This window comes from Acipenser ruthenus, chromosome 55, assembly GCF_902713425.1.
Source record: "Acipenser ruthenus chromosome 55, fAciRut3.2 maternal haplotype, whole genome shotgun sequence".
In the NCBI taxonomy this organism is placed as follows: Eukaryota; Metazoa; Chordata; class Actinopteri; order Acipenseriformes; family Acipenseridae; genus Acipenser; species Acipenser ruthenus.
In genome coordinates this window covers 5,035,845-5,048,344 of record NC_081243.1, presented here as the reverse complement: position 1 = coordinate 5,048,344, position 12,500 = coordinate 5,035,845, and the positions used below count along the sequence as shown (strand labels likewise).

Sequence of the window (12,500 nt, the reverse complement as noted above, 5' to 3'; positions counted from 1 at the left end):
GACATTTTTATTTGTGCCTGGAAGCTCAAATTGAATGAAATGGACTTTGAAAGTTGTATTAAATGCCTTGATGAAGGGGGCAAATGAAGAAGTGCAAATCCAGGAACAAGAAGGTTGCAGGAATGGCCTGATGCTGGGAAGCTGGAAATTAACGTGACAGAGCAGAAGGAAGCAAGTTTTCTTCCAGGACAACCTTGTACTTGGCTTGATTCATGCCAAAGCTGCCCGATTCCAGCCTTGCTGAAGCACCCCCAGATCATCACCGATCCTCCACCACATTTCACAGTGGGTGCGAGACACTGTGGCTTGTAGGCCTCTCCAGGTCTCCGTCTAACCATTAGACGACCAGGTGTTGGGAAAAGCTGAAAATTGGACTCATCTTGGGGTGCTTCAGCAAGGCTGGAATCGGGCAGATTTGTCTTTGTGAAGGACGCATGATTCAAGCCAAGTACAAGTGTCACATTTTCACTTTTCACGTTCTCTTTTATTATATTATTCGCTCTGCACACACTCTTAACTCAGGTGAGACGTTAAGGAGGACAGAGAAGTTTAAAACTCCTAGTGGTTTATGTTCGAGCACTGGACGAGCGGTGTGTCCTTAAAACCTTTTTATTTAATCAAGAAAATCACTCAGACTCATTTATTCAAAGTTTTATGAATCAGAGCAACATCAGCGCTCCTTAATATTGGTTTAGTAGTTTGCGCATACTACCAAAACCCGAAAACATGTAACAATAATTAGCAATCCTAAGTTTATTACAAGCTTCAACATTTAATACTTCAATAACATAATACAATTAGATGTATTCAGTGCAGCCCTCAGGCTGGTTAAGCACAAAGCCTACAAGCACCAACTGCTATGTTTTAGCACATTCAATATAACACCCTCAATACCAAAACATAGTTTCAAAACCTCATAGCAATATAACCAATAAATGTGAGATACAATAATACCATTAATATGCTTACCTCCTATTATAAGGAAGAGTAGCGTGAACAAAAGAGAAGGACTGCAGCTAATATTAATCTCTCCAAGGTCAGGCTGATAGAGAGTTCAAGAAGACAGGTCACATAGTTTATTCTTCTAAAACCTACCTCCTGCTTTTTAGTCTTCATTATTTATTCAATCCTTTTATTTTGTATGTTCTACCACAACTTTTCTTTATGCTGCATCTTTTAACTTCAAAGTCAAACTAGTACGTTACTTCTTATAGCATATGGCTGCTAACCTTATTTCTTTCTGCTAGCAGCAGTATATCAGCAATATTACAATAGGATTTTATTCAATTTTTCTGCTCTCTATTTGTGGTGTATCTTCTGACAATGCTTATTTTTCTTAAGTTATAGTCTGCTTTTACTCTAGGTTGTTCTTACTCACCTACTTATTTTAAAACTGAATTACAAGCAGAAACCTACTCAAAGCGAGGTCTTTTAATCCTTTTCTGTTTTCTCTTTCCCTTAAGAATACTTCTAACTCATTTTCCCTTTATATTCAGAAGTTATAATTCTTGAATGTAAGCACACAGTAATTCTTTTCATTGAATTAGGACTCAGTTTTCAACTATGCTCATCTTGATAGAAAACAGCTTCAGGTATGCTATCATATTAAGCAAAGTGAATCATATGATCTTATACATACAAATTGTTCATAGTATTTCATACTAACAATAATTATCACTACCTATGATTATATGTTACCACAACAATCTATACTATTTAAAGCAAACATTTTAACATGTATTTATTAGTATAGCATTATTCTGTATTTAAGCTGAAAAAGTATTAAAAATTCCAGCCCTCAATTCTGGAGCTGTGCCTATCTTGATAAGAGACTGCTCAAGGCCGGCCAGTGTATCAAGTTGTACCAGATTCTGTTATACGGTCTTACAGAGAGAGCACTTTACAGTATTTGTTACAGACTAAAGATTATTCAAACATTACAAATGGTTACAGCACATATCATCTCATTAATACATTTCATTTTTAAATCATCTAGTCCATGTCCAATGTTTCAGCTCGTTCCCAGCAGGACTCCACTTCTGTCTTGGGTTCAGCTCGGGTCGGCTCTGCAAACACCACAATACCTATTTTGCTCTACATTATTAGTGGGCAGACTTAATGCAACTGAATCTGAATCAATCGAGGAGCCGTGAACTCTAGCCACTGAAATTCTCCATGCAAAGGAATCCAATTTCTTACTACACATAATAACTGGTTCGGGGTCAGCCGTGACAGATCCCCCTTCAGGTTCCTCGAGAGACTCAGATTCAAACCCCGGCTCCTGCTCCTCATAAAGAACACGAACAGAGGAAAGCCAAGGTGCAGTATAACAACATTGTTCACATGTTTTCTTTTTTTAAATTTTCATTATTCTTGTTATATTAAATATTTCAAACAGTTTCCAGAATCCCTGCTGCTTTATGAAATGGATGTTTGTCATTCCCTGCTCATAAATATATATCTGTCTATACAGTAGGGTCTGCTGGAAAAGTATTTAAATATCATCCTATGTAAATGAATCCCTATAAATCACTGGGTCATAAGGAACCTGTTCAGCAATTTCCAATGCTTATGCTATGGGTTCTTGCTTATTTATTTTATTTTATATTATAATTTTTAAATGTATTATTATTATTCTCTTGGAAATCAGCTCGTAACAGAGAAAAAAGCGCTTGCTTCTCCTTCAATGACCTGTTTCATCGTTTGATTATTTATTCACAAGGTCTCTATTGAAATATGAGTGCAAGTTTTTCTTTGTCTTATTACAAGCAGATATATCTGTTAAAATGAATATATCACCCAGACTTAAAGAATAAACTTCCACATTTCTTAATGTTATTTTATCAACTGATGTTACAAAAACCCATAGTTGTTAATCAATGATATATAATCACTAAAACCAAGACAGGCTAAAAGTTATTTTTTCAAACGTATAAAATATAATTGCATGCAATAGCATACCTATTAACTTCTTCCACTATACCTGCACCTAAAGAGTTAAAGTGGCTCCCAGCTGACTTGTTTATCAGTGTTGTCATGGTTTCCAAGCAAGGTTCACTCCTTCTTTCAGTTCTGGTTACAGACTTACAAAAGTTAGTACATATTTAAAACACAAAGACCAAGCTGCTTATCTTTTCCATTTGTCAAAAACACCCAGAGCACATCAAAACTGAATTTAAGAAAGTGTTAAAAGAAAAAAAAAATATTCATTGTACTTTTTTTCAATAGTTCTGCAATACAAAAGCTGCCTTCTGTGTTTCAAAAGCAAAGTGTATATTAACACACTTTCTCAATAAACAGTCATAAGCATTTTGTACTTTCCAAACTGCTCTCTTAAATCCCTATCATTCTCATTGCATGGTTTTGCTTTACCTGTCAAGTCAAGACAACAATTATGTTACATTCCTTTTGCAAAAACAACACACAAAAGCTTTAGTTTTATTTTAACGATGTAACCAGTAAAATAATCACATTTATAATATAAAAGTTTTTACTTTCATTACTGTTCAAATGTATTATTAAGTTTTATTCCTATTTTTGTTTTTCCAATTCATGTAATAAAATAAGACGAAACCATGCTAGGCTTTACTTACAGCCATTACAGAATTACTAGTAAACTGCAATAATATTTTTCTTTTTAAATTGTTATAAACAGAATTTCATTTATTTAATGTATACTCTAGAGTTAAATAGTATACTGTATACTTTCTTTTCCTTAATCATTGTCAAATGAATAAAGTCTTTAATTTTTCATGCAGTCTGTAATTCAAATATGTATTTGTGATTCTTAAAAATTCATTCATGAAAATATTTAATGAAATATTTCCAGGTGCAATTCTTACTTTGTTCCTTTTGGTTTCTGAATGTGTTGTAGGCAGGGCAAACATCCTCTGCAGATCTCCACAGTTTCAGCATGCAGTTCAGTCCACCATTAATCTCGCAACTGATGCAAAGTTCCCTTAAGTGCACTATGCAAGGCACCTGCTCCTTGATGAGCTGCCAGTATTATGGCTTGTCGGCTTGCTTTAGGGGGTACTACCCTTTTGCTTGTTTTAAACAGTCGGTATCGAATCCCTTGTTCCAACTGGTATCTGTCCCCGTCCAGGGGGAACTCAGACAACAGCTGGCTATCAGCTAGCAAATTGATCAATTTTGCTGCTGATGCTCGAAAGATCAAATTTTGATGACCTTGTACTGCTCCTTGCGTTAATTCATCAGCGCGATTATTTCCCACTATAGTTATTTCTTTCCCCTTCTGGTGACCTGCTGTATGCTGAACACTGATCCTATTACTCCTCAATGGTTCAATCTCTTTCCATACATTGGCATGTGCTATGGGCTTACCCTTATGGTCAGAGTAACCATTCTCTTTCCATGCTAGAGAGTGAATATTGAATGCTTGGGTGCAGTAGCTTGAGTCTGTAATCAATAGTATGGTCTCACTGGGCGCCCCCAAATTTCGAGCCATTTGTAATCCCTTCAATAGGGCTTTAGCTTCTGCTACTTGAGCGGATCGACCTGATACCACTTCAGAGTGGTGTTATGTTTCCTCATAAATTCCATTCCGATCTCTTCCGACGGATATCCCTATTCCACAAACTGGAATGCCCTCAATTTTTTGACAGGATCCATCTGAGAAGATTAACCAGTCAGGCACAAACGGCTGTCCTGCTGGGGCAGTTCATTCCTCCCATTTTTCAAACGGGGGAAGGTGAAGGAATTTACTTCTGAGGTTAGAGGCTAGCCCGGAGACGGTAGTGAAGATTATTCTAGGGTCTGCTAGCAAAGTGACCCATCTATCCCACCGTAATTTAAGCGCTTTCATGTTTATCAGTGATCCTTTAGTCAGGGTCGCGAGTCCTGGGATGTCACTGAAAACTTCAAAAAGATCATCCTGAGCTAGGTTGAACAAGGACGGAGCTACTTTAGTGAGGGCAGTCAACATTCTTTCTTCATAACAAAACTGCTTTTCTGTGCTTGTGAAATTGAAACCCAAATTTTTTATTGGCATTTCATCCCCTTTATTTTTCACTACCTCTACTGCAGCTTGTTCACCAATATGGAAGTAGGCTTCCAAGGACTTACCACTGACTCGAGTGGTAATATCCTGCGCTTCTTGTATTAACGTCTTAAGCTGCGTTAGCCTAAGTTCGTCTTCTTCTGTCCACGAGACCCCTTTCCCTCAGCGTTACCGTGGGAAATCTTTCGATACAACGGGGCTGCCAGGAGTATCCTGGTACAGTGTTTCTCGCATAATTAAACAACCCCATCACGGCTTGGAGTTGCTTTATTGTTTTTGGGGAAGAAATACTTCTAACTTTTTCTTTATAGGCTGTACTCAGCTTCATACCCTGATGCTTAATCTAATTTAATTTAATTTAATTCTAATTAATTAATTAATTAATTTTATTTAATTGTATTAAATTATTTAATGTAATATAATTATTTATTTCTGTATCATTATCTTTATTAATTCCAATATTTCAAATAATCTTCCACCTTCTCTATCATAATCTCAGCTGCTTGTGCTGCTAATGGGTTAAAAATCGAACGTCTGCTATGTCTTTCAGTCTGTTATTTCAGGTCTGCTCTCTGTTCATTCCCGATCTCTGGGCTCTCCAAGACCCCCTCCTCCTTATACTCACAAGCTGGTGCAGTCTGTGAGCTCTCTCTCTCTCTCCCTGCAGGTTACCGCCCCTCTGGGTGAACTAAACATTCCTCACTTGCATTACAAGCAGAGGCTGTATCAAGGCTGCTAACACTGCTTCACTTAATTTTTTAACTGAATTCAGCATTCCTTCTCTAGGACTACATGAATCATAGCAAATGAAATGCATGTAACAAACTGGTTGCAGTTACATCCATTCCTCACTTCTAACTTTACCTTTTTTTTTTAAATCCAATCGTAACTTTCTTCCTGAATTATTAAACCGCTTGCATCAGACAGGGCTCTAACCACACCTGCTCCATGTAAGAGGTTTTCATTATTATTTATTTCTTGGCAGACATTAGGTGTAACAGCCAATAAATTATACATTGGTTGTCTAACGTATTCAGCGCTCTAAGTTTTTCAGAGTTTGTTTCTTTCTGTGCTCGTATCCCTTTAGGACCTGATCGCAAGTCACATGAATTAGTGGGTGGAGCCGGTGCTCTCTCCTCTCTGCTAGTTGCAGCTTCCCAAGGCAGTTTTACTGAGTTTTCTCTTGCAGTTTTTTTTTTTTCATCAGATTTATTCCTTTGCTTGCTTAACTTATTTTTCTTTCTTTCTTTGGACACATTAAGGCAAGTAACAGCTTACTTTCACATACTCGTTTTTTGTTAGCAGTTTCTTCCCCCATTTCTGACTCAGAGGAGGAAAGTTGAGACTCCATCTCATCCTGTTCCCCCCTATCCGAAGCGCTTTCCAGATTATCATCAATATTAATTTCTCTATCTATTATTTGAGATAATGTGTTGACAACTGCGTGAGCCCCTTCTTCCAATTGGTTATTTATCTCAAGAAATTCTTCTTCAAAACTTTTGGCAGATGCCATGTAGAGTAGCCCGTTTTTACTATTTATAATAGCCCGTTCAACGTCCTCTTTTGCTAGACTTTATTTTACCGGAAGATTTGTGCACAAGTGAGGTTGCCGCATCTGGGGTTGCGTCACAACGTCGGGTTTCCGGAGTTTAAATACCCATACGCAATTCACTTTACAAAATTACGTGATGGAATTAAAATGTTTAAACTATTTCAGTAACGCGTTTCAAAATGTTAAACAATTTTAATTATTATTGGTCGATTGTATTTATTAGTGTTTTCTAGATTAGGTTTATTTTGCGGACCGTTTTTCGCTCGCCCCATGTTTAGGGCGCCAACTGTCACGTTTTCACTTTTCACGTTCTCTTTTATTATATTATTCGCTCTGCACAAACTCTTAACTCAGGGGAGACGTTAAGGAGGACAGAGATGTTTAAAACTCCTAGTGGTTTATGTTCGAGCAATGGACGAGCGGTGTGTCCTTAAAACCTTTTTATTTAATCAAGAAAATCACTCAGACTCATTTATTCAAAGTTTTACGAATCAGAGCAACATCAGCGCTCCTTCGTTTTATTAAAATGCCTTTAATATTGGTTTAGTAGTTTGCACATACTACCAAAACCCGAAAACATGTAACAATAATTAGCAATCCTAAGTTTATTACAAGCTTCAGCATTTAATACTTCAATAACATAATACAATTAGATGTATTCAGTGCAGCCCTCAGGCTGGTTAAGCACAAAGCCTACAAGCACCCACTGCTATGTTTTAGCACATTCAATATAACACCCTCAATACCAAAACATAGTTTCAAAACCTCATAGCAATATAACCAATAAATGTGAGATACAATAATACCATTAATATGCTTACCTCCTATTATAAGGAAGAGTAGCGTGAACAAAAGAGAAGGACTGCAGCTAATATTAATCTCTCCAAGGTCAGGCTGATAGAGAGTTCAAGAAGACAGGTCACATAGTTTATTCTTCTAAAACCTACCTCCTGCTTTTTAGTCTTCATTATTTATTCAATCCTTTTATTTTGTATGTTCTACCACAACTTTTCTTTATGCTGCATCTTTTAACTTCAAAGTCAAACTAGTACGTTACTTCTTATAGCATATGGCTGCTAACCTTATTTCTTTCTGCTAGCAGCAGTATATCAGCAATATTACAATAGGATTTTATTCAATTTTTCTGCTCTCTATTTGTGGTGTATCTTCTGACAATGCTTATTTTTCTTAAGTTATAGTCTGCTTTTACTCTAGGTTGTTCTTACTCACCTACTTATTTTAAAACTGAATTACAAGCAGAAACCTACTCAAAGCGAGGTCTTTTAATCCTTTTCTGTTTTCTCTTTCCCTTAAGAATACTTCTAACTCATTTTCCCTTTATATTCAGAAGTTATAATTCTTGAATGTAAGCACACCGTAATTCTTTTCATTGAATTAGGACTCAGTTTTCAACTATGCTCATCTTGATAGAAAACAGCTTCAGGTATGCTATCATATTAAGCAAAGTGAATCATATGATCTTATACATACAAATTGTTCATAGTATTTCATACTAACAATAATTATCACTACCTATGATTATATGTTACCACAACAATCTATACTATTTAAAGCAAACATTTTAACATGTATTTATTAGTATAGCATTATTCTGTATTTAAGCTGAAAAAATATTAAAAATTCCAGCCCTCAATTTTGGAGCTGTGCCTATCTTGATAAGAGACTGCTCAAGGCCGGCCAGTGTATCAAGTTGTACCAGATTCTGTTATACGGTCTAACAGAGAGAGCACTTTACAGTATTTGTTACAGACTAAAGATTATTCAAACATTACAAATGGTTACAGCACATATCATCTCATTAATACATTTCATTTTTAAATCATCTAGTCCATGTCCAATGTTTCAGCTCGTTCCCAGCAGGACTCCACTTCTGTCTTGGGTTCAGCTCGGGTCGGCTCTGCAAACACCACAATACCTATTTTGCTCTACATTATTAGTGGGCAGACTTAATACAACTGAATCTGAATCAATCGAGGAGCAGTGAACTCTAGCCACTGAAATTCTCCATGCAAAGGAATCCAATTTCTTACTACACATAATAACTGGTTCGAGGTCACCCGTGACACAAGGTTGTCCTGGAAGAAAACTTGCTTCCTTCTGCTCTGACAATGTTCCCCAACTCTGAGGATTGGTTTTTCCAGCAGGACAGTGCTCCATGCCACACAGCCAGGTCAATCAAGGTGTGGATGGAGGACCACCAGATCAAGACCCTGTCATGGGCAGCCCAATCTCCAGACCTGAACCCAATTGAAAACCTCTGGAATGTGATCAAGAGGAAGATGGATGGTCACAAGCTATCAAACAAAGCCGAGCTGCTTGAATTTTTGCGCCAAGAGTGGCATAAAGCCACCCAACATCAATGTGAAAGACTGGTGGAGAGCATGCCAAGACGCATGAAAGCTGTGCTTGAAAATCAGGGTTATTCCACCAAGTAATGATTTCGGAACTCTTCCTAAGTTAAAACATTAGTATTGTGTTTTTTAAAAATGAATATGAACTTATTTTCTTTGCATTATTCGAGGTCTGACAACACTGCATCGTTTTTGTTATTTTGACCAGTTGTCATTTTCTGCAAATAAATGCTCTAAATGACAATATTTTTATTTGGAATTTGGGAGAAATGTTGTCAGTAGTTTATAGAATAAAACAAAAATGTTCATTTTACCCAAACACATACCTATAAATAGTAAAACCAGAGAAACTGATAATTATGCAGTGGTCTCTTAATTTTTTCCAGAGCTGTATATGCATCAGCACTGTGCTGTGGCTCGAGCTTGTTTGACGAGGCAGGCAATGCAAAAATGCAAAAACTTGCTTTTGCATTGTAGAACCTATTTAATTTAAATGCATGCTATGCCTTTAAGAACACAAGTGCCAATTGAGAACATACCGGCAGCTTGTTAAGTGTTAATTGTCTCCCCTTTGTACCAAACATATTTAAACCAAAGGTAATAGTAATGTATTACAGTGCCATTTTCTAATGTGATTAAGAAATGCAAAAAGCACCATCCCTGGGTGGGCTTGAACCACCAACCTTTCGGTTAACAACCGAACGCGCTAACCGATTGCGCCACAGAGACCAAACTGTTAGAGAGCCACCGCATACGGGAGTGATTAGCAAAGCGAGATTTATATCCTGCACATTTATATCCTACTCCCCCATATAGTCTGGCTGTGCTGATGTCCTGTCAGAGCTATCAATTATTATTATTATTATTATTATTATTATTATTATTATTATTATTATTATTATTATTATTAAGCCATTGTAAAAGCAGAGGAGACATTTTATATTTAAGGCTGTGCTCTTATCTCAAACCATAGCACTTCTGTGGTGTAACTGGTGAACACATCGGCCCATGAGAATCGCCAGCACATCACGAGGGGAATAAGCTCAAATGGTAGAGCGCTCGCTTAGCATGCGAGAAGTAGCGGGATCGATGCCCGCATTCTCCAAGTAGTTTTAATGCATCGGCGTATTTAGTCCCAACGCATTATGGAGATACATACAGTGTGGCAATTCTTTGTAACAGACTCGCCCGCCCTAACAAGCGAAACGTTCAATAGCTCGGAAACACCATAATAGATGCCTTTACTAATGCGTTTCAAAACTGTTAAGTTTTCTCCCAAATGCGGTTCTCAACAAATGTTTTTTTTTTTTTTTTTGTATATCTTCCAGAGTAAGTCCAAAAGGCAAACACTGGAACTGCCTCAACAAACGCTTAGCTCTAAAACGTGTACATTGAAAGTCTATTAACATCTTTAACACAAGCATCTGTATTCCAATAGCGGTTAATCCACAGAGTGATCAATAAAGTGGCTGCTGGCTTTGTTTAAATATTAACAAGATGTTTTCAGGATTCACGCGTATTCTGAACAAGCACAATAGAATATGGTAGTGAAAGGACAAGAAAATAACAGGTTTATTGGCTCTGGTCTTGTATCATCACCCTGACTACTGTCCGTAAGAAAGTGGCATTAATAAAAACGTCATTATGCACCCGATACGCATGCCAGCGTCAGTGACACACTGTCGCTGGAGGTGAAAAGCGCTCAGTGCCTACTGGAGCTGGTGTGTAACACCTGTAACATGATAAACCAGTGCTCAGTGTATCACACCTGTAACATGATAAACCAGCGCTCAGTGTATAACACCTGTAACATGATAAACCAGCGCTCAGTGTATAACACTTGTAACATGATAAACCAGCGCTCAGTGTATAACACCTGTAACATGATAAACCTAAGCTCAGTGTATAACACCTGTAACATGATAAACCAGCGCTCAGTGTATAACACCTGTAACATGTTAAACCAGCGCTCAGTGTATAACACCTGTAACATGTAAACCAGCGCTCAGTGTATAACACCTGTAACATGTTAAACCAGCGCACAGTGTATAACACCTGTAACATGATAAACCAGCGCTCAGTGTATAACACCTGTAACATGATAAACCAGCGCTCATTGTATAACACCTGTAACATGTTAAACCAGCACTCAGTGTATAACACCTGTAACATGATAAACCAACGCTCAGTGCCGCACCGCCGCGGACCAGCAGCCAATTGCAAGCTAGCAAGCCAATATAGAAAGTGTCACATGACAAGTGTTCGTGTGGTGTTTTAGGTTGCTGAAATCATCTTCTTTAGAAACTTTATTTTTTATTTTTGATGGCCCACATTGTAAGTGATATTCTGGAAGATGAGACTCCCTTTTCAAAGCGCGTAGAAACAAGCAATCAGCAGCGGCAGAGCTTCCCGGCAGCTTTTGTCGAAATTCTCTTTTTATATTTATTTTCTGTTAACATTAGTTTATGTTTCTGCTGCCTCGATCACGTTGTGCAGTATCTCCCGTATGCTCTGGCAGTTTAACAGTTTGGTCTCTGAGGCGCAATCGGTTAGCGCGTTCGGCTGTTAACCGAAAGGTTGGTGGTTCAAGCCCACCCAGGGACGGTGCTTTTTGCATTTCTTAATCACATTAGAAAATGGCACTGTAATACATTACTATTTCCTTTGGTTTAAATATGTTTGGTACAAAGGGGAGACAATTAACACTTAACAAGCTGCCGGTATGTTCTCAATTGGCACTTGTGTTCTTAAAGGCATAGCGTGCATTTAAATTAAATAGGTTCTACAATGCAAAAGCAAGTTTTGGCATTTTTGCATTGCCTGCGTCGTCAAACAAGCTCGAGCCACAGCACAGTGCTGATGCATATACAGCTCTGGAAAAAAATTAAGAGACCACTGCATAATTATCAGTTTCTCTGGTTTTACTACTTATAGGTATGTGTTTGGGTAAAATGAACATTTTTGTTTAATTCTATAAACTACTGACAACATTTCTCCCAAATTCCAAATGAAAATATTGTCATTTAGAGCATTTATTTGCAGAAAATGACAACTGGTCAAAATAACAAAAAAGATGCAGTGTTGTCAGACCTCGAATAATGCAAAGAAAATAAGTTCATATTCATTTTTAAAAAACACAATACTAATGTTTTAACTTAGGAAGAGTTCCGAAATCAATACTTGGTGGAATAACCCTGATTTTCAAGCACAGCTTTCATGCGTCTTGGAATGCTCTCCACCAGTCTTTCACATTGATGTTGGGTGGCTTTATGCCACTCCTGGCGCAAAAATTCAAGCAGCTCGGCTTTGTTTGATAGCTTGTGACCATCCATCTTCCTCTTGATCACATTCCAGAGGTTTTCAATTGGGTTCAGGTCTGGAGATTGGGCTGCCCATGACAGGGTCTTGATCTGGTGGTCCTCCGTCCACACCTTGATTGACCTGGCTGTGTGGCATGGAGCACTGTCCTGCTGGACAAACCAATCCTCAGAGTTGGGGAACATTGTCAGAGCAGAAGGAAGCAAGTTTTCTTCCAGGACAACCTTGTACTTGGCTT

At 37.8% G+C, this 12,500-nt stretch overlaps 1 non-coding gene across 1 annotated transcript; it reads right to left on the bottom strand.

Annotated features, from left to right (window-relative positions):
- Positions 1–9,599: 9,599 nt before the first annotated feature.
- trnan-guu (transfer RNA asparagine (anticodon GUU)) lies at positions 9,600–9,673 on the bottom strand. The gene has a single exon. It is a non-coding gene; the product is annotated as a tRNA-Asn (tRNA).
- Positions 9,674–12,500: the final 2,827 nt, after the last annotated feature.